The 22,428-nt window shown below is 44.3% G+C and overlaps 1 protein-coding gene and 1 pseudogene across 1 annotated transcript in view; one reads left to right on the top strand and one right to left on the bottom strand.

The window, feature by feature from the left end:
• SLCO4A1 (solute carrier organic anion transporter family member 4A1) overlaps positions 1-20,462 on the bottom strand; it is a 79,382-nt gene extending 58,920 nt beyond the window's left edge. The window contains exon 1 of the mRNA XM_061631051.1: positions 20,380-20,462. The gene's annotated coding sequence lies outside the window, so the exon portion shown is untranslated. The remainder of the gene's footprint in view (positions 1-20,379) is intronic.
• Positions 20,463-21,885: 1,423 nt separating this feature from the next.
• LOC133388214 (5S ribosomal RNA) lies at positions 21,886-22,004 on the top strand (annotated as a pseudogene).
• The last annotated feature ends 424 nt before the right edge of the window (positions 22,005-22,428 follow it).

Raw genomic sequence — 22,428 nt, forward strand, 5'->3', positions numbered from 1 at the left:
GTGCAGCCTCTAGGTTCCCCTTCCCTCTCCGCCCTTGAGTTAGGAGAAACCCTGTGACAAGCCTGCATTAATAGCCCTGCCAGGGAGCTGTACGCTGAACCCTGCTAACAAATCTGTTTAGCTATTAAGGTGTCTGAAGAAAAAGCCCTGTACAAATGGCTAAGTGTGTTTATATTTAAGTGCTACTATCCCCAATCAGGGTAACTAACAAAACCTAACACTAGCAGTAGTATAATTTCTATCATGCCTTCCATTCTGGTATGGCTTCAAGGCAACTTTCAATAAAAAAAAATGATTCTAAGCAACATGCACCCAAATTAAAATGTAAGCAATAAAAACAGCTGCTGAATGCTCTCAGCTAGGAAAAATTCAGACACAATTTATTGTCACCAAGCATGAACGATGCACTTGTTTTTAAAATACTGGGTAAGAAGAGTTGAATGATGACACCCCAGCCCTATTCTTTGTTCTGTTTCCAATCTGTAAGCAATAGATTTATTTTGGCAGGATGCAATAAGAAAAGATTCAGGATCCATTTCTGGCTTCACTCCATGTGCAGAAGGTGATAAAGTTAACATCACATTCATTGAACTAGAACTGTGTATCAAATATTGGTTTAACATGTATAGGCCCACACTGATGTAAGCTGATGCAACTAGTCCAACTGCTAGAGCCGCATTGAGTTTTGCATAACTTGTGACCTACAAAGCAGAACACAGTCCACACCAAACATCTATAGTTAGTGGCCCATCAGGGGCACAATAAACCTCATGGTTTTGCTTCCTGCCTGGGACTGCAAATGAAGGAGGAACATTCAAGCATCTGGTAGGCCACAACAAATGACTCGGGTAGGCTGCATTTGGCTTGATGGGTCACAGGTTGTGCATGGCTGCTTTACTATTGCCAGTTCAGTTCCCACGACAATGCGGCTGAAAGTGGGCATCTTCATTTGGTCTTCTGGATCAAGGCTGGGGAACCTGTGGACCTCCAGATTATGATAGACTCCAATTCCCATCAGTCCCAGTGAGCACGGCCAATGGTCAAGAACAATGGGAGTTGGGGCAGATCCACGCCATAGATTTAAAGTACATCCAACACACATTTAAAGCACATGGCTTCCTCCAAAAGAATCATGGGAATTGTAATTTGATAAGGGTGGTGGGAAGTTGTAGGTCTGCCAGGAGGAAACCAAAGTTCCCAGGATTCTTTGGGGAAAATCAAATGTTTTCCATGTATGGTGTGGATCTGCTCTTGGAGCAACAACGTCTGGAGGGACACAGGTTTTCCATCCCTGTTCTAGAACTTTTGAGAAATCCTGGCCTATAGCTACAAAAAATGCAGACATTACAAAGTGGTATGTGGTGGGATGGGGTAGGGTGAATTTGGGGGGGTGCATCAGTTCTGTGTTGGGGATGAACAGAGCAATTCAGGGGTCTTTCTCCCACTTCTGAGTTGAAGCACGTTATCAATCACCATCATCACCCAAAGTTGGATCAGGGCTCACACAAAGCCTCTGTGGTTTCTGTGCTTTCCTGAACCATATGGTTATTTTACACCACCCTTCATCCCATAGGATCCCAAGGTGGTGTACAAAATAACCAAATCCAACACAAAACCATAACCAACAGTATAATCATTAAAAAAATTAAAACCAACAGCATTCCAATCAAAATATACCACCATTCCAGCAGTTTGGCCATGGCAAGAAAAATCCCCCCCCCCAAAAATGTGGGTGAAAATATGCATCTTAAACTGACACCAAAAGATCATTAATGAGAGAGACCTATGCTTTGGGGGGGGAGTTCCACAGACAGGGTATCATTACAGAGAAGGCCTTGTCCTAGATTCCTACACAATGGGTGATTCCCATCAGCAAAATTATGAGAGGGGCCTCTCCTGCAGCTCTCAAGATCCAGGCCAGCAGATATAGGCAGAGGCATTTGTTCAAGTATTTGGGTCCCCAAGTCATGCAGGGCTTTATAAGATGAATTCAACACCTTCAATTGAGCCCAGTGGTATATAGGCAGCCAGTGCTGTTTTGACCCTGCCTTCCACTTTTGACCGCTTCTGTTTGCAAAGAAAGCTTTTTTATACATTTGAAAACATGGACAAAGAACAGCCACTAATTGAATCATTATTTTTGGCTCTCTTCCCAGGAAAAGCAAATTAAAGGAATAATGATTCACCATTCTCATGTAATAAAGTATCAGCTTTGTGGAAACATTTGCATTATTAGATGGAAAGTAGACATACTTATAAATTGCATTGCATAGTGGCTCATTTCAGACACTGCACCAATTCCAAACAGTGGTTAAAAACAAATTAACTATGGCGTGGGGCAATGTCTGAATTGCACGACATGGCCAACCAGAATTGGAAACCATGGTTGGAAATGGTTTGCAAAACATGGGTTGCACCCAGTATGATTTGGTGTGATATTTCACATTTACAAGCCACCTTTAAGGCAGATGCTCTGCCCCGGAAGGTATTGCATCTAGAAACTAGAGTGCTGAGTAAGTAGGAAATGGAAACAGTCGAGCAGCTCTCAACTATGGATAGTCTGTACATTTAGACCCTCAAAGCACAGTATGGGTGGTAAACTATAGTTAGCACAAACCATGCTTTGGTGTGATGTTCAAAACATGGCACTGGAATGGACCAGGGTGAAAATGAGGTGAATGAACAAGCTGCAGCTATTTGGGAGTGTGTTTGTCTTACAGTTTCCAGATTACCTCACAGTCAATACTTATTGGGATCATCCATATACAATCACCCATTTCAGCATGGTCCTATAAATCCCTTTTCCTCCACTCGATTAGACCCTTCTGGCCTTCTCTTCTTCCTCTAGTAATTAAAATGGAAGAGGGGGACAGAGAAAGTGGAGGCTTGACGTATGTTCCGAACTTTACAGATCTGGGATCTTCAAGCTCTGTTATTTAGTGATGATGCCTTTGCCAACTGTTGAGATTTAGATGCCTCTGGGCAGGCCAAACTTGCCCAAGACCCTTTTCTAGATCTACATCTAATTAGAGGCATTTCAGACAATCTACCCAGGTCAGTGCCCAGAATGGGTCCAATATTACACATCCTAAAGGATCTGGCTGAAAATCCAGACACTTTCTGAGCCCGCCACCATGGGACCTAGTCACACAAAAGCAATTACCATTGCACAATGGAAAGCTAGGAATGAATAATTTTTAAGATTCTATATCAAAGTGAGGAATCCAGGAACCAACTAGCAGAACATATAGTTTGAGCTCATGTCTAGTGTAGAGCAAAAGTGCAGTGTATACCACAAAATTATGCACACGGTGAGAAGAAAAATTCCAACAGTCATAAGAGGAGGCTATGAGGATGCAGGACGCTTTGACAGAGACCTCTTTTTTAAAAACCACATTGTCTGGCTTCCAGAGAACACCTAAACGATCTGTTCAAATTCACTGGAAGGAGGCTTGCCACAAAATAAGAAAAGGGTTATTTGAGCCTTCCAGAATGCACGACTGCCAAAACATTTGTGCCCCAAATATTATCAATGGGCCTGATAACCAATCGTCTTTGCATACAAAAGCCAACTACAGACTCCACTCACAGCAACTTTCCCCCAATTCTTCCCAGGAGCAACAACCTGGGTGAAGAACTAAACAGTCTTGTCAGCTAAATGAGCATGGAAAAATGATTTTTGACACGCAAAGCTTTTCACATGTGAAATTTTCTGCCCAAATGTCTCCACCTCCGTGCCCGTGTGTGAGTATGCTTGCACAATGAAATTTGGCTTATCAATCAAACCTGACACAACCAAAAACAAATGCAGGGTTGAGTCACTTTGTCCACTGTGTAAATGAGAATTAGGATTTCATTCTTTCTTGCACAGAGTTGTCCACAGCCCTTAGGGTTGCCTCATTCTTGCCTCAATCAGCACCTATGCCTTTGAATGCTCTAGGACAATATATTTCCACTGATTCTCACCCCACCTTCTCTGACTTCTGTAGCGTGCTGGGGAGGAACAGAAATAGACAGTGTGCATAATGGTTAGAGAGCTGAACTAAGACTAAGGAGCTCCAGGTTCATGTCCACACTCAACTATGAAGCTTACTGGATGATTTAGGGCCAGCAACTATCTCACAGCCAAATCCTACCTCACAGGATTGTTGTGAGGATGAATGGGGAGGGAGAGAAAGTGACCCCTGAGCTCCTTGGAGGAAGGGTAGGCCAAGACGGTAATTAAGCGAACAAGGCAGAAAATACAGTGCCTTGGTCAGAGATTCAGAACACTGAAAAGTGCAAGCACCAACAAGCATCTGGCTACTAATGGCTCTTGCATTCATCTTCTTCACAGATGTATAGCATCAGGTTGAGGCACAAGGGAGTTTTAGACAATTCTTTCATCATCCTGCTTCATTTTACACTTAAAGTGACTTATACTGTCTTATACCAGGTCACTCCATTGATCAGTCTATCTGTCTCATCTTGAGCCTGCAGGGCCTAATCAGGCCTGCCGGAACTCCCCATTTGGCCCACTCACCTGTCCTATTGGCCTGCTTCCCATTTGGCCTGCTCACTTGTCCTATATATGATGTCAGGTGCGGGACAGGTAAAAAGAGGCGGCTGGGCCTAAACGGTGCTTGCAGACACCACTGATCAGTCAGTTGTGTGCAGGCCCGCATGCAGCATTTTGCAAGCCCCAATAAGCAGCTGCCTCAAGAGCTCTGCACAAACGGCCTTCCCAAATGTCCCACCTTAATTGTGGCAGAGTAATGGGAGAGGGCGTGTCATGGCACAGCATGTCGGGAGGGGGGCACATCATTAGCAGTGGTGGTAGCACAGCTTCTTTCTTTTTTCCTAACAATTCCTAACAATTAATTATGATAATTTTCTGTCATTGCAGCAACAGAAACAGTAACTGTGCTGGCAATCTGGGCACCATTTTGCATCCTCCACAGTGCCATGGATTGTTCAAGGCACTAGGAACATAGGAAGCTGTCTTATACCGAATTGACCCACCTACTTCAGTATTGTCTACACTGACCGGCAGCGGCTCGCCAAGGAGCTTCTCCTAGCCATACCTGGACAAGCCAGGGATTGGATTTGGGACTGTCTGTGTGCAAAACAGATCCCTGCCAGTGAACTGTGGTCCTTCCTCTCACTTTTGCATGCCTAGATTATAGCTAACATCCATTTCTCCACCCACTTTTGCTTCTGGCCACAACCACCACTGGCACGTGGCCCCTGGAACCCTTGAAGCCCTTGAAGGCAGCTGCAGTGTGGCGGCAGCTTAAATAGGCCTGGTTGTGTCAGCATACTGAGCACACATGCCAGCCATCACCTAAGACGGCAGGAGGCATGACGACGGTGGAAAAGTGACCACAGGGTCTGTTAACCTTCCCAGGATGCCTTTCTGTAACAAAGATCACAGCCACACCATACATTTAAAGCACTATCCTACTGCCTTAATAGGAATGGCTTCCCCAAAGAATCCTGGGAACTATGGATTGTGAAGGCTGCTGAGAGTTGTTAGGAGGCCCCTGTTCCCCTCACAGAGCTACAATTCCCAAAATGGTTTAACAATCTCTCTCTCCCTCCCCAGAGAAGGGTGGGAATTGTAGCTCTGTGAGAGGAATAAGAGTCCCCTCTCGGCACCCTTCACAAACTGCAGTACCCAGGATTCTTTAGGGGAAGCCGTGACTGTTAAAGTGGCATAACAGTGCTTTAAATGTATGGTGTGGATGTGGCCAGTGAGAAGTCAATTGGGACACGAATTTGTTCCCAGTGCCAAGGAACAAAGCTTAAAAACAAAAAGAAAACCCACTGCCCAAGGGACATGGCCTTTCTTCCCAAGATAAAGGGAGAAAGGGGTATATAATGTTTCCATTGTCAGGCACAGACATCTGTTGGCATTCCAAGTGGCTCATTTTCCAGCAGTGGGAGAGATGGCCATTTAGCCAAATCAGCTCTTATACTCCTGAGAAACGCCAGCATTGCACGGCAGCTGTCACGGAGCGATACGTTTCCTCGGAAATCACAAATCCTTCAAAAGGAGTTTGCCTTACCATGAAACTACAGCAGATTTTGCAGCTTTGATTGGAAAACCCTCATTTTCTTTCTTTTCTTATTGCAAAGAACTGCTTTGCCCTCCCCTGGCTGCTTCCTTTTTCTGCCCTAACCCATGCAGCTCATGGCCAGGGAAGAAATAACATGATCACCTGGTTGTTTTGACATCCAATCTTTCAGACCAGTTTAGTGGCTAATAACGGGTGGGGTCCAGAAAGCTGCTTATGTGATATGAAGGCACTTCTGCTCATGCAAAGTGTCTGTTTGGGTGGGGGTGGTTCTGCCCATTTCCTCCTCCAGATGTAGCCCCTCTCATTTCACTGGGCTCCTGCTGGGAGCAAGGGTGGGATATAAATCAAATAACATATAAATAAATAATTCCATGCCATTCTGGAAGTTCCTGTGAGCTTCAGGCATAGCTTGGGGATGGGCACACAAAAGGTCACAGGTGGAAAGAGGAGGCAGGAAAGTCCCATTTTCTGGATCCAAGCCAGTATTAGTAGATATATGTTATCTATCTAAGGCAGTTGGCTCAGTTCTATCATGTTGCAACACTTCTGCCTTGCTTAGAGGACCAAGAGTGACACAACCGAATAATCGCAGAGAGTTGAGAAGTCAAGGGTTAAATATTAGACAATGCATATAAAGATTGGCCATTTGCTACACCCATACCCTGCAGTCCCTTCTTATGCCCCCCCTTCCTGAGAAGGCAACATTTCACATTAACCTTTGTTTCACTCCCATCTAATATCCCCAGTTACAGCTTGCCATTATGTCAATTTTACAAGCTTCAGCAACTTGGACAGCTCTTGGAAAGTTTGGACAAAAACCCGGAACAGATTCCACTGATATGGAGCCACTCAGCTACTGAATGAAGTGTGGGCATGTTTAAAGAAGCACGTGCAGTGTAGGAGAGGCTGAGCCAATGCAAACAGGAACAGAGCAGGAAGAGCTACCAGTCTCTCATGTACGGCAATTGTTTGAGGGGGCCTTTCGCTGAGACATTGAGCAGGTGCCATAGAAAGGACTGGTGGACACTGAATTGGCAAGCTATTCGCTAGTACAGCCTTTCCCAACTAGTGGGCCACCAGCTGCTGTTGGACCACAATTCCCATCTTTCCTGACCATTGGCAATGCTGGCTGAGGCTGATGGGAGTTGTGGTCCAACAACATCCAGAGGCCCACTAGTTGGGAAAGGCTGCTCTAGTACATACATGATGGCTCCTAGGCAGCCTCCCATACAGGCTCTGACCAGACCAAAAGGCGCTCAGCTTCAGCAAGGTGGTGCATCATGTGTCTTGAAGACCATGTCCCCTTGGGGGGCTCAGTCTTGTGTTAGCTCACTCTGGCATGTCAAAACATACACAAGACACCGTCTATGTTGGCAAAAAGCTGAGGTTGCTCCTGTTCCCTTTCCTGCACCAGGACTGGCAGGTGCAGTACCAGCAGGACACCCCAGGGGCACCACGCTGTGATATCAACGCATCGATGTGCGCACTAGTAGACATCGTCAAAACGTTAGGAAAGTGCTGGTTGTTATTGCATTGTTACTGAAAGATGTTGCTGTTGCTTTTTTAACACTGTTAATATTTTTATTTAAATTTTTGTAAACTGTATTGTTCTTTTCTAAAGTATTTTTTATTTGGGTTTCATTTTTGTGAGCCGCCTTGAGGGCCTTTTTGGCCAAAAGTTGGCATAGAAATCAACTGGGGAAAAAAAAAGACTACAGGAGCTTTCTTTGGATGGGTGGGATTTAGAGTAGGGATATTGTGAAGAGGGAAAAAGTGCCAACCCATTCCTCGCCTGCTGTTTCATCACTCTCGATTGCTCCCCTGGAGTAATGTCCTCCCAACGTTCCAAAAGAATGTTGCTATCTCTTAAAACTTGCCCAGTTAGATAGGGCCAAGGTCCATCCATCCTTTCTTGTATTTCATTCTCAAAAGTTGCCAGCCAGATCAACCAGGGCATGAAAATAATGGCCAGCTGCTCCTCCACCTCTGCTCTGACCATAGGATATAAGTGAAAGATAGGGATTTACAGAAATATTTTTTTTACCAGCTACACCTAATCCATAGAACACAGCAACTCTTGACAGTGACACCTGAATTCTTACAAAAATAACAGAGAACTAGTTCCATTCATTCTCAAGCCACAGATGCAAAGTGGCATGTTTACTGAAGCAGCTCATTTTTTGGTCGGGGATACAGAAGGAGGGGAGGGAGGCTTGTATTAGGGGAGCCCTGCTAGGAAGTTATCTATAAGCTTATCAATAAACCAATTAAGTTGCCTATACCTGCATGAAACCTGAATTACATAGTACAGGTTCAATAGAAAATGCCTTGGGGACACCACAGTCTGCTGGGGATGGTGGGAGAGGAAGGCCAGAGGGAAAGGCACTCTGCATATGCATTGGGGGATTTTATTTTTACTCCATATTTCCGGGACTTGGTATTGAAAACAGGTTCTAGTGTTGGGCCTTGACACAAAATTAAATCTTCTATATTAAGTTCAAAATGTTTTGCTGCACAAGTGTGATAAGCAGAGGCCAGGCAAAAAGCAGATTTTTCTTCTTTATATTGCTTGTGTGCATTAAGAATCCTGCCACAGACCTATGTGCAACTAACATCACCTGCATGGGTGAAAGGAGACGTTGTGGTCCAACACATACATATGCCATAGCTGGGAAGGATGAATGAGTCAGTCTAGTGTTGTCGCTGAAATGTTGCCTAAAGCAAAATCCAACATGAATTTGGGGGTCTCTCCACTTGGGCAAAGACATTAGCAGAATTGGGAAAAATGGCAGAGCATTTTCAATTTTTCAATGTTTCAATTCTGCACAATTCTTTTGTTTATGGCACGTATGCTGCTCCATAAGAAAAGGTTCTCTGGGGGGACTTCCGGGAAGGGTGACTTCGCTTGTGCCTGCTTTTTGAGACGAGCTCTCGTCTCAGAAGAACCTTTTTCAGTTTTAAAATCAGTCAGAACGTTCTTTTTGACTGGTAAAGATTTTCTCCCGGGCAGGGAGAAACGTAGAGATTAACCACAAAAGCCTGTTTTTGTTGGGAGGACTGGATTTCATTAATTTATGAGAGACGGTTCAGCCAGCAAATGCCGGACGGACTTCCAACAAGCTCTAACTGATTAAGCGACACGTTTATCTTTTCTTCAAAGAAAAACGGACTTTAACAGGCAAACATCCTTCTTTCTATTTTTTTTTTCACTTGGTTTAAATTGTTGCAGCAAAAAGAGATTTGTCAATGAATCAGCTATAAAGAATTTCTGGGTGAGTTATAACTCTTCTCTTTTATTCATGAAATTAAGGAGGAAAGAAATTGAAAAAGCTTATCTTTGTTTTTATTGCAAAAAGCTGGCCTAGAAGTGCATTCTAAAGATACAAACGGAAGAGGGATTTCTATTTCGAGGAGGGAAAAAAAATAAATAAATTTGATTTATGAACTTTGGAGTATTATATGTCCGGGACTATTTTCTTTTTGGTCTATTTCATTTTGACGAATCTACTTGTTCACAACGCCACTAACTGTTTTGAAGCTGGGAACTAAATTTGTTTTGTATTCCTGAATAAATAAGAGATAAGGCAGGCTGTACTGTCTACACTGTGATGTCATCAAGCCTGGAATATTAACCCAATTGTGGCTGAAATAATTTTTGTTTTCGTGGTCTTAAGAATGGCAATCAGGAAAGTGGCTGAGACCATGGAAGAAATTATGCTTCAGAAAATAATGGATGAGATTGAGATAACGAAACAAACCCTGAGACAGGGTAGACAGGAGATGAAAATTGAATTAGGCAAAATGAGGAGCTTAAAGAAATAGGGGATCTTGTGAGAGAGGAGATTGATGAGATTAGAGATGAGAAAAGAAAAACTAAAGGGAAGATACAAGCCCTGGAGATTGGAACAAATGTGGAATTGGAAAAAGATCTGGAGTTTATGGATATTAGAAACAAAGTTTACTGTTTGGAATTCAACATTGTCTCTGAAGAAATTAATGAAGATATTAGAGATAAAGTTATTAATGTCTTGGATAATTTTCTGGACTGGAATGATGTGATGGAGCTTGACATAGAAAAAATCTATGGAATTAACTACAGATATGTGACAATGGAAAAATTCTCAAGCGATGAGCCAGTGCATTTTGTAAAAAAGAACAGAGATATGACTTTACAACAATATTTCAGCAACATATTCAGAACTGATGGCAAGGAAATATTTGTGATAAAGGAAATTCCCATCAGACTCTTATATGACTATGGCTATGACAGCAAGATTAATATGGGATACTGATAATGGAAGAATGGATACTGAAATTACTGGACTGAACAGGACTATTGAAGATGGAAGATGGAATTAATATTGATAATGGAAGAATGGCTATTGAAATTATTGGATCTAACAGGTTTGATGAGATGGATTAATCTATATGTTTATTTGGACTATGGCTATGACAACAAGATTATTATGGGATACTGATAATGGAAGAATGGCTACTGAAATTACTGGATTTAACAGGATTATTGATAATGGAAGAATGGCTACTGAAATTACTGGACTTAACAGGATTATTGAAGATGGAAGATGGAATTAACATTGATAATGGAAGAATGGCTATTGAAATTATTGGACCTAACAGATTTGAACGAGATGGATTAATCGACATGTTTATTTGGAGAAAAATTGAAAGATATATCTCTCAAGGAATTGAAACCTCTCTTTGACTTTTTGTGGAAAGAATAAAGTAATGTTTATGAGATTTGATGATTAATTAAGATAACTACTGGAGGAAAGTGATTTTATAATATAATTTAAGAGACAGGATTGTTATATATTGTAGACCTATAACTGATCTGCAACAAATCGGAAGTCAACATTTTATTTTATTGTTTAATTATTTTTGTTTTGTTTTGTTTTTTGTCTTTGAAAATTTGAATAAAAATTAATGATAAAAAAAAGAAAAGGTTCTCTGGGCAGTTAACAATAAATAAGGAAATAAACAATTGTTAAGTACAACATAAACACATTACACCATAAAAGCAACATAAAAACAAAAACTGGGTGTGAAAGTTGGACAGTGAAAGTATAAGAGAAAAATCAACTCATTTGGAATGTGGTGTTGGAGGAGAGCTTTGTGCATCCCATGGACTGTGAAAAAGACAAATAATTGGGTGTTAGAACAAATTAAACCAGAACTATCACTAGAAACTAAAATGATGAAACTGAGGTTATCAATGAGAAGACACAATTCACTTGAAAAGCAATAATGCTGGGAAAAACAGAAGGGAGCAGAAAAAGAGATGGATTGATTCCACAAAGGAAGCCACAGACCTGAACTTACAAGATCTGAACAGGGTGGTTCATGACAGACGCTCTTGCAGGTCACTGATTCATAGGGCCGCCATAAGTCAAAATCAACTTGAAGGCACATAACAAACAACAAAAAAGCAAAAGCAAAGTGCATTGCATCCCCCCAAATTAAAAGTCAGATTTCAAACAAAGGGCCCAGCTCTGCCAGATGACCCATTTGTTGAACGTTCATCCTGATTTGCTTATACAAAGCTTACACAGAGGCTAGACTATGTCTGGTCTTTATCGAGCATTGGTTCTGATTTGTTTGCAGGGAGGTTATATGACAATGAGCATGCATCCTGATTTGCTTTGTGCGGTGTTTAAACATCTTCCCAGTAATCATTTGCTCATTCCACACTTTTCAATTCATTTCCAGGTCTCTGTCCTAATGGCAAAGAGCAATTTTTTAAAAAGTGGATTTGTTACACTTGGGTGACAGAATGTTTGAATCCACTTTTAACAGTGAAAACGTAAATTTCTGGAATGTGGAATCTCACAAAATGCTGGTGGTCTGGAGTCGACCTACACCACATGGCACCAGATGAGCCTCCCTGTGATGGCTGTGCTATAACTGAGGTGCCACGGCTGAAACAGCCCTCTCCCTGGGGGTTGCCTGCCTCACTTCATACATTGGTGGCACTCAGAGCAGAGCCCTCCAACCCTTGGCTGCCACCCCATTTCATTAAGATTTATGAAAACATTCTGGGTGGGATGAGGGGAGCGGAGAGAATTTTAATGGCAAGGAAAATTTCTCAGGAGAGTTGGCATTCCAAACCTACAAGGTAAGGTGGGTGGTAATCTGGCAGAATCTCACTGTTTGCAATGCGGGGATAAGATAAGGTTTGAGCCATTCATGGTAACATTGTAGTTAAGGTCAAGCCGATGACAGAAGCTCTCTGTCAGCTTCCATTGTGCATGACCAGCAGAGATCATGAGACTGATTGAGAACAGAGAGTGATTTCTCTGAAGCTTTAGGCATGTTTCCACCAGAGGCTTGCTCCTAGGACTGGTTTTTAAATAAATAAATAAATGACTCCATTTTGCTACTGTTCTTGGGTGGGGGGAGGTATTAGGAAGGGGGGAATCTGTGCAGGGAGAAGCTTCCCTCCAACTGTGTATGTGTCAGGGGTGTAGTCATGTAGGGTCTCGGGGGGGGGTCTTAGTCCCTTTACTTTTTGGGGAGCAGGGTCCCAGTAGGGTCCCTATTTCTCCAGTATCCTACAAGCCAATCAGCATGAAAAGGGAGTGTGTTAGCCATTGTAAAGAATCTTCTAACATGCTTCCTTGGCCTTTCCTGCTGATTGGAGCCAATCAGAGCAAAAGGATGCGAGTTAAACACTGAGAAGACTCTTCTCAGTGGTAACACTCCCCTCTTTCATGCTAATTGGTTCCTAGGCATTAACAAGGATCACGTGTAGGCAGTTCATAAGCAAAGCTGGTTGATGTGCCCAGGATTACTGGTATAGCCAGAACAGTGGATGGTATAACAGAGTCAGCTCATGACATTTTGGTGCCTAAAGTACAAAATTGTCTGTTTTTAACAATGTTGTAAGTCACTTGGAGAGAGCCAGTGTGGTGTAGTAGTTAGAGTGTTGGACTATGACCTGGGAGATCAGGGTTCGAATACCCACACAGCCATGAAGCTCACTGGGTGACCTTGGGCCAGTCACTGCCTCTTAGCCTCAGAGGAAGGTAATGGTAAACCACCTCTGAATACTGCTTACCATGAAAACCCTATTCATAGGGTCGCCATAAGTTGGGATCAACTTGGAGGCAGTCCATTTCCATTTTTCCAAGTCACTTGGAGAACTTTGTACAAGCAAAGTTATATTATTATTATTAGTAGTAGTAGTAGTAGTAGTAGTAATAGTAATAGTAATGCAGTAACCTTTTTGAACCCAAGCTGGTCTGGGTCTGGTCTGTAGCTGGATGGGAGACCACTTGGAATATAAACTCCAAATTGTGCCTCCCCAGCTACACACAAACATGTTAAAACTAAATAATTGACAACCTGCAGTCCTTTAATGGTAAAGGTCGTGATAACCTTGCTATTTCCAGATATAGGTGCATGGTGTTTTATTAATAGTTTCATGTAAGTGCTTTTATCCCTACAGATGACGATTTCTGGGAATTTTTCATTTTCCTGTAACAGATTTTTTAAAATGCTTTTACTGTGTAAGATATTGACTGCATTAGTCTCATGACCACTGCCATCTCAAGCACAATTATTGTAGAAGGAATCCTAAGCTCCTGGGGAGGGCAGCTGAGGGGCTACTGCGTGCTGTGGATCTCCTCGCCACTGACAAAGAGGGAGGTCTAGGGGGAAGAGATCTCCCTGACATGGCAGTGGGCAGCTCTGCCAACAGGGCAGTATCACTACCAGTGTTCCATGAAGTGGTCTTGTTGGGGACATGTTGGGAGAGATCTTGGATCCACCTGATCCAAAGCCCCCTCATTCCTCTCTGGCATATCCTCACAAACCCCAAAAGATACACCAGCCTCACAGCTGGCACAAACATTTCCCCTCTCATTGGTGTAAAAGAAAAAAGAAAGACTGAATGGGGGAAAAAAACCCTGACCCCTCCCCAACCTCAGGAAGTGGCAGCATTTCTCACCCTCCCACACCCTTTAGGAATGCTTTGCCTATGTCCAGTGGTGGCTGGTGCACAATTGACAGTGGTGGGGCAGAAGGCAAAGAGGCCCAACAGTAGGCAGAGCCTGAGCCAATGACAGGCTTTCTACTTTTGCTCCCATCCTCCTCCCTGTGCAAGGGCAACACTGAGACTAAGAGAAGGAGGAAGCTGACAGCCAGGACCACCCCCTGGCTTGGTTATAAGTAAGGAGGCAGGCAGCGGGGGGGGGCACTGTCCCATTAGCCCCAATGGACCAGTCTCCAGGGTCCATCTCTTAACGTCCCACTGGGTATTGTCTGAACTTAAGCTCACCACATGCACAAATCGCTCAGTTTTTCCACACCGATAAACTGATCTCACTTGAGGTTCTGTCATTTCAATCTGAATGAAATGGAGACCTCTAGTGAGTCACTTCTAGCTCCCACCTACCCACTGGCAATTAGTGACAAGAATTAGCCATGCGTAAGGGCCTGGGAAACCCCCCCCCCACACTGCCTATGTGATGAGGTTGTTTGTTAGATGAATCTCCTGAAAGTTTCCCTCTCAAGCGAGGACAGGAAAATCCTCCTCCCCCCTTGCAGAGTTAAGTGCACTTAAGCACGTTGATTTGAATGGGCTTCTGCAGGCCTGATTCTGCAGAGGATCCGGCTGTTTACTGCTGCCTAACTCCAAACTACGCTTTAAAGCAAAACTCATCGAGAATTGCCAACTTTTTAGTGGCAAGGCTTCTGTGCCCATAACTGCTGAAGCACAGGCAAAATATAAAAATTACCAATACAACTTTTCCTTGCATAGAATTGACAGGATGGGATAGAGCATCGCACACTACATTGGTTCTTGCATTTTGGGTAGCTCTTAAAGACACAAGAGCCCTACCAGAAAAAACATTGACCTCCATTACACCATGGGGAGTAACAAAATATGGAGAATATGGAGAAATATGGAGAATATGAAGAGCAAAATTACCACAGGCCTAACCACAAGTGCCAAAGACACTTGAAGAGAGACACTGCTTACAAGTGCCTGTACGCTAATGCTAGGAGCCTCCGAACCAAGATGGGAGAACTGGAGTGCTTGGTCTTAGAAAAGAGCATTGATATAGTGAGCATAACCGAGACCTGGTGGAATGGAGAAAACCAGTGGGATACGGTTATCCCTGGATATAAACTATATCGGAAGGACAGGGAAGGACGTATTGGTGGCGGAGTCGCTCTATACGTGAAAGAAGGCATTGAATCCAGCAAGCTCGAAACCCCAAAAGAGGCAGACTCCTCCACAGAATCGTTGTGGGTGGTGATACCGTGCCCCAGGAGGGACTTAATACTGGGAACGATCTATCGTCCCCCTGATCAAAATGCTCAGGGAGACCTGGAGATGAGATATGAAATTGAGGAAGCATCCAAACTAGGAAATGTGGTAGTAATGGGTGACTTCAACTACCCGGACATAGACTGGCTGCATATGTGTTCCAGTCATGACAAAGAAGCAAAGTTTCTAGATATTCCAAATGACTATTCCCTAGATCAGTTGGTCATGGAACCGACCAGAGGGACGGCAACCCTGGACTTAATCCTCAGTGGGGACCGGGACCTGGTGCGAGATGTAAGTGTTGTTGAACCGATTGGGAGCAGTGACCACAGTGCTATTAAATTAAACATACATGTAACTGGCCAATTGCCAAGAAAATCCAACACGGTCACATTTGACTTCAAAAGAGGAAACTTCACAAAAATGAGGGGATTGGTAAAAAGAAAGCTGAAAAACAAAGTCCAGAGGGTCACATCACTCGAAAATGCTTGGAAGTTGTTGAAAAACTCTGTATTAGAAGCTCAACTGGAGTGCATACCGCAGATCAGAAAAGGTACCGCCAGGGCCAAGAAGATGCCAGCATGGTTAACAAGCAAAGTCAAGGAAGCTCTTAGAGGCAAAAAGTCTTCCTTCAGAAAATGGAAGTCTTGTCCAAATGAAGAAAATAAAAAAGAACACAAACTCTGGCAAAAGAAATGCAAGAAGACAATAAGGGATGCTAAAAAAGAATTTGAGGAGCACATTGCTAAGAACATAAAAACCAACAACAAAAAATTCTATAAATACATTCAAAGCAGGAGACCATCTAGGGAGACAATTGGACCCTTGGATGATAAGGGAGTCAAAGGTGTACTAAAGAACGATAAGGAGATTGCAGAGAAGCTAAATGAATTCTTTGCATCTGTCTTCACAGTGGAAGATATAGGGCAGATCCTTGAACCTGAACTAACATTTGCAGGAAGGGATTCTGAGGAACTAAGACAAATAGTGGTAACGAGAGAGGAAGTTCTAAGCTTAATGGACAATATAAAAACTGACAAATCACCGGGCCCGGATGGCATCCACCCGAGAGTTCTCAAAGAACTCAAAGGTGAAATTGCTGATCTGCTAACTAAAATATGTAACTTGTCCCTCGGGTCCTCCTCCGTGCCTGAGGACTGGAAAGTGGCAAATGTAACACCAATCTTCAAAAAGGGATCCAGAGGGGATCCCGGAAATTACAGGCCAGTTAGCTTAACTTCTGTCCCTGGAAAACTGGTAGAAAGTATTATTAAAGCTAGATTAACTAAGCACATAGAAGAACAAGCCTTGCTGAAGCAGAGCCAGCATGGCTTCTGCAAGGGAAAGTCCTGTCTCAGTAACCTATTAGAATTCTTTGAGAGTGTCAACAAGCATATAGATAGAGGTGATCCAGTGGACATAGTGTACTTAGACTTTCAAAAAGCGTTTGACAAGGTACCTCACCAAAGGCTTCTGAGGAAGCTTAGCAGTCATGGAATAAGAGGAGAGGTCCTCTTGTGGATAAGGAATTGGTTAAGAAGCAGAAAGCAGAGAGTAGGAATAAACAGACAGTTCTCCCAATGGAGGGCTGTAGAAAGTGGAGTCCCTCAAGGATCAGTATTGGGACCTGTACTTTTCAACTTGTTCATTAATGACCTAGAATTAGGAGTGAGCAGTGAAGTGGCCAAGTTTGCTGACGACACTAAATTGTTCAGGGTTGTTAAAACAAAAAGGGATTGCGAAGAGCTCCAAAAAGACCTCTCCAAACTGAGTGAATGGGTGGAAAAATGGCAAATGCAATTCAATATAAACAAGTGTAAAATTATGTATATTGGAGCAAAAAATCTTAATTTCACATATATGCTCATGGGGTCTGAACTGGCGGTGACCGACCAGGAGAGAGACCTCGGGGTTGTAGTGGACAGCACGATGAAAATGTCGACCCAGTGTGCGGCAGCTGTGAAAAAGGCAAATTCCATGCTAGCGATAATTAGGAAAGGTATTGAAAATAAAACAGCCGATATCATAATGCCGTTGTATAAATCTATGGTGCGGCCACATTTGGAATACTGTGTACAGTTCTGGTTGCCTCATCTCAAAAAGGATATTATAGAGTTGGAAAAGGTTCAGAAGAGGGCAACCGGAATGATCAAGGGGATGGAGCGACTCCCTTACGAGGAAAGGTTGCAGCATTTGGGGCTTCTTAGTTTAGAGAAAAGGCGGGTCAGAGGAGACATGATAGAAGTGTATAAAATTATGCATGGCATTGAGAAAGTGGATAGAGAAAAGTTCTTCTCCCTCTCTCATAATACTAGAACTCATGGACATTCAAAGAAGCTGAATGTTGGAAGATTCAGGACAGACAAAAGGAAGTACTTCTTTACTCAGCGCATAGTTAAACTATGGAATTTGCTCCCACAAGATGCAGTAATGGCCACCAGCTTGGATGGCTTTAAAAGAAGATTAGACAAATTCATGGAGGACAGGGCTATCAATGGCTACTAGCCATGATGGCTGTGCTCTGCCACCCTAGTCAGAGGCAGCATGCTTCTGAAAACCAGTTGCCGGAAGCCTCAGGAGGGGAGAGTGTTCTTGCACTCGGGTCCTGCTTGCGGGCTTCCCCCAGGCACCTGGTTGGCCACTGTGAGAACAGGATGCTGGACTAGATGGGCCACTGGCCTGATCCAGCAGGCTCTTCTTATGTTCTTATGTTCTTATGGAGTCCTCCATCTTCAGTTTGCAAAGGTGGGCTCCAAGAACCTTCTTATAAAGGTATAGGAGAGCCAGTGTGATGTAATGGTGAAGGTGTTGTACTAGGACCTGGAAGACCAGGGTTCAAATCTCCACTCAGCCATAAAGCTCACTGGGTGACCTTGGGCCAGTCACCAAGTCTCAGCCTAACCTACCTCACAGGGTTGATTTGAGAATGAAATAGGTAGGGGGGAACCATGTACACCACCTTGATCTTCTTGGGGGAAAGGTAGAATATATATGTAAGAAAGAAATCATAATAAACACATAAATATATCAGTGCTTCATTTCTTCAGAGTTCAGCGGGCTTTTCCAAACTCTTTCCTGGCTACAGAGGAACCGGGGTGCAAAGACCCAGGCACCTACTGGCTTTAGAGGGCCACATTAACATCTCTACCACTTGCCGTGTCCTCCCGATCTTCTCTAACCTCTTCGCTCGAGAGAAATTACGCACATAGCTCCAGACTGCCGACTGATGAGTCAAATCCCCGGCCGCTCCAAATTACAGAAGCGCAAGCTAGAAACAGCGGTTTCCTGTGCGTGTCGGCAAATCAGCCTGAGCCGCAGAAACGGCAGGTGGATGACCGAATATAACCCCAGGCAGGCAGGAGGAGGCGCCTCCCGCCTCGCCGCAATTCGATCAAGCCATTAAGCTCCCCCGCCCACATATCAATCTCTCTCTCTCGCTCGCTTTCCAGAATCACAAAGCGTTCCCCAGCTGCATTCAGCAGCTCCCAAGCGAGGCAGGGGTGCCCCCAGTACAATGGGGCCGCGCGTTTGCTTCCCGCTCTCCCACGTGGGCAGGTCTACGCAGCGAATTCGGATTGTCTGAGCCCGGTGAAGGCACATCCCCTCCATCTGTCCCAGCGCAGCCTTCGGAGAAGGGTGTCCCGTCTTTACGCTGGTGCTGATGACGATTGCTTAATCACCACTGAGGGCGCATCCTTGTCAATTTCCTTAACCTTATCAATTTCCAAAGAGAGGGAGCGAGATTGCTCTTGCTTTTACAGATCAGTTCTCTCCAGACCCTCACAATCAGAGGCCATTCCGCGCGTTCTGTAGTAAATTTGATTTTATTTTTTTTACCAAAAAACATGGTAACCTTCTCTCCCCCGCCACTTCGAGCCCTGTTTTTCAAAATATGGTCCCTCACACCCTGGAGAGAAACGCGGCGTTTATGGTTCTTCTCGGTCCCTTCCCTTTTCTCCAGTCAGGCAGGGACTCGGGAGTTTGCAGAATGATCCCTCAGTGGTTTAAACCCCACAGGCTTTCTTTAAAAATGTTGCGTTTCAATCCTGGAAGGTGTAAAGCACCAAACAAGACAGCATTTCTGAGCATGTGCAGAGTGCATCTTGCTGAGTAGTCAGAACCAGCCCGCACACCTGCGATTAGGAATAAAGGCAAAAAAGTGCGACTTTGAAAAGGTAGATTTTTTGTTTCAGCCGCTCTCCTAGTTTCTCGCAAAAGGATTTACGTGCAGAGTGCTCTCTCTCGCCCTCACCAGAAATGTCTGTTGCACAAAGACAGACCGGGTGGGAGATAATTGGCTTGTAGAGAAAACGCCCACCCCCATTCATTCATTCATTCTTCCTTTCTCATCACCTTACATCTGCGTCAGTCGCCACACCGTCTGCCCAACAGCAGTTTACTGGTCAATGCTGAATCATTTCAGGGTTTCTTCATTTTTGCCGTGCAGATGTGTGGCGCACTCACTAGATGCACCCCACCCCACGCCTTCTCCATAGAGCAGCGCATTCTCAGACACAACCCAAATCCCCATCAGGGCACAGTTAGGCTGACGCTCATAATAAGATGTGACAAAGGAACAGCCGGCGAGCTCCTTATTCAATCTGAACTCAGTCTATATACCCACGACCATAGTCCCGTGGGCGCAAAATAAATAAAAGGAGTCGACTTCTCACGTGTGAATTTCCTCCTGATCATTGCAAAGCCTCTTCCCCCGCGCCCTTCCCGCGCCCCTGCCGCCTCTTTGATTCCAACGACGGTTCCCGATTCATCTTGCACCTTGCCTTATTGGTCTGACTTTAGACAATTAAAAAACACACACCGCCCGCGTGCGTGTGTGTAGGGGGCAGCATTACATCTTCGATCCTTCGAAATATAGCAAGAAGGCAGCCTGGTCAACATACACCTGCATAATTTTATTTATTATTAAACCCACGACTAAGAATGGGATATGCACAGTCACGTTGCGCCTGCTTATTCTTTGTATTGTTCTAACAATGCCACCCGTTTCATTCTCCACCCCACAAGTACCTGCTTTTTTGGACCGCGGCGACGCTGCTCCTCTCTCCCTTAATCGGCTTTCCATCTCTCTCTCTCCCTCCCTCTCTCCCATTCAGTCCTTCGGTAATCCCACCCACCTGCCATGACTGATGCTTTCCCCAGCCAACCCAGGCGCCGCTAAGGTGGTGGCCTTATCACAGCTGAGCCAATCGCGGGAAAAGCCGCGCACACCTTAGAACCGAAAGTGACTGCTTCAACCGTGAGCGGCTGCACATAGCAAATATTGTAGAGGCAGGCCTGGGAGGGGCGGAAAAGGGAGAGGTTGTTATCTGCCTTCAAGTCGATCACGACTTATGGCGACCCTGTGAATCAGTGACCTCCAAGAGCATCTGTCGTGAACCACCCTGTTCAGATCTTGTAAGTTCAGGTCTGTGGCTTCCTTTATGGAATCAATCCAACTCTTGTTTGGCCTTCCTCTTTTTCTACTCCCTTCTGTTCTCCCCAGCATTACTGTCTTTTCTAGTGAATCAGGTCTTCTCATTATGCGTCCAAAGTATGATAACCTCAGTTTCATCATTTTAGCTTCTAGTGACAGTTCTGGTTTAATTTGTTCTAACACCCAAATATTTGTCTTTTTCACAGTCTGTGGTATGCTCAAAGCTCTCCTCCAACACCACATTTCGAATTAGCTGGTTTTTCTCTTATCTGCTTTTTTCACTGTCCAACTTTCACATCCGTACATAGAGATTGGGAATACCATAGTCTGAATGATCCAGAAGAAGGGGAAAAAATAGGGCAGGGTGGAGAGGAAGGGCCTTAGCTCAGTGGCAGAGCATCCGCCTTGCATGCAGAAGGTCCTAAGTTCAGTCCCTGACATCCCAGGTAGGGCTGGGAGAGACTCCCTGCCTGAAACTCTGGAGAGCTGCTGCCAGTCAGTGTAGACAATACTGAGCTAGATGGACCAATGGTCTGGCTTGGTATAAGGCAGCTTCCTATGCACCAATGTTGAGGTGATGGTGGGAGGGAAAGAGTGTATGAGCAGTAGGTTCAGGACAGGCACAACATTAACATGTGGAACTCTCTGCCACAAGATTTGGTGCTAGTGCCCATCATTAATTACAGTGAGTGCGGCTGAGTCAGTGTGGTATAGTGGCTAGAGTGTCAGACGAGGACCTGGGAGACCAGGGTTCAGATTCCCACTTAGCCCATGAAGCTTGTTGGCTGACTTTCGGCTGGTCACTGTCTCTCAGCCTAATCCACCTCACAGGGTGGTTGTGAGGATAAACTGAAGAGAGGGAGGAGAACCATGTATGCCACCTTGAGCTCCTTGGATGAAAGGCGGGATATAAATATCATAAATGAAATTATACAATGTGCATGAGTCTAGGCATAATGAGACCATTTGGTGCCCAGTATTAGTTCCAGTGGTGGGGTTGACTTAGCATTTGCCTCTAACCAGTTTGCTGGTTGAGATTATTTTAAGGGGGGGTGTCAGAATAAATGCACAGAGATTTATTAATGGCTATGCACCATATTGCCTATGGCCATACTACCCTAAACACACCCGATCTCGTCTGATCTGGGAAACTAAGCAGGGTCAGGCCTGGTAAGTACTTGGATGGGAGACCGCTTGGGAATACCGGGTGCTGTAGGCTTAGAGGAAGGCAACGGTAAGCCACCTCCGAGTACCCCTTACCATGAAAACCCTATGAATATATTCAGAAAAGATTCACAGGGTCGCCATAAGTTGTAATTGACTTGAAGGCATATAACAACAACAACAATGCACTATATTAACTAATATATTCCTCCAGGGCAGAGTATAACTGAATTCTGGTTGCTGGCAGTGGGAGGCTCTTGCCTTCTAGATTTGCTTATAGGCATCCTGGAACGATCTGACTGTCCAGTGTTGGAAACAAGATGCTTGGCAAGATGGGCCTTCGGTCTGATCCAGCAGGGCTTGCCTTCTGTTCTTAATGTATAAACTAAATATCAAATTCACTACCGTAGGATGTGGGGCTGGAGGCATGAGGTACATAGCCAAAAGTGTTACAGAGCAAATATGTGTGGTCCTCTAGG

The sequence above is a fragment of the Rhineura floridana genome, chromosome 6 (assembly GCF_030035675.1).
Source record: "Rhineura floridana isolate rRhiFlo1 chromosome 6, rRhiFlo1.hap2, whole genome shotgun sequence".
In the NCBI taxonomy this organism is placed as follows: domain Eukaryota; kingdom Metazoa; phylum Chordata; class Lepidosauria; order Squamata; family Rhineuridae; genus Rhineura; species Rhineura floridana.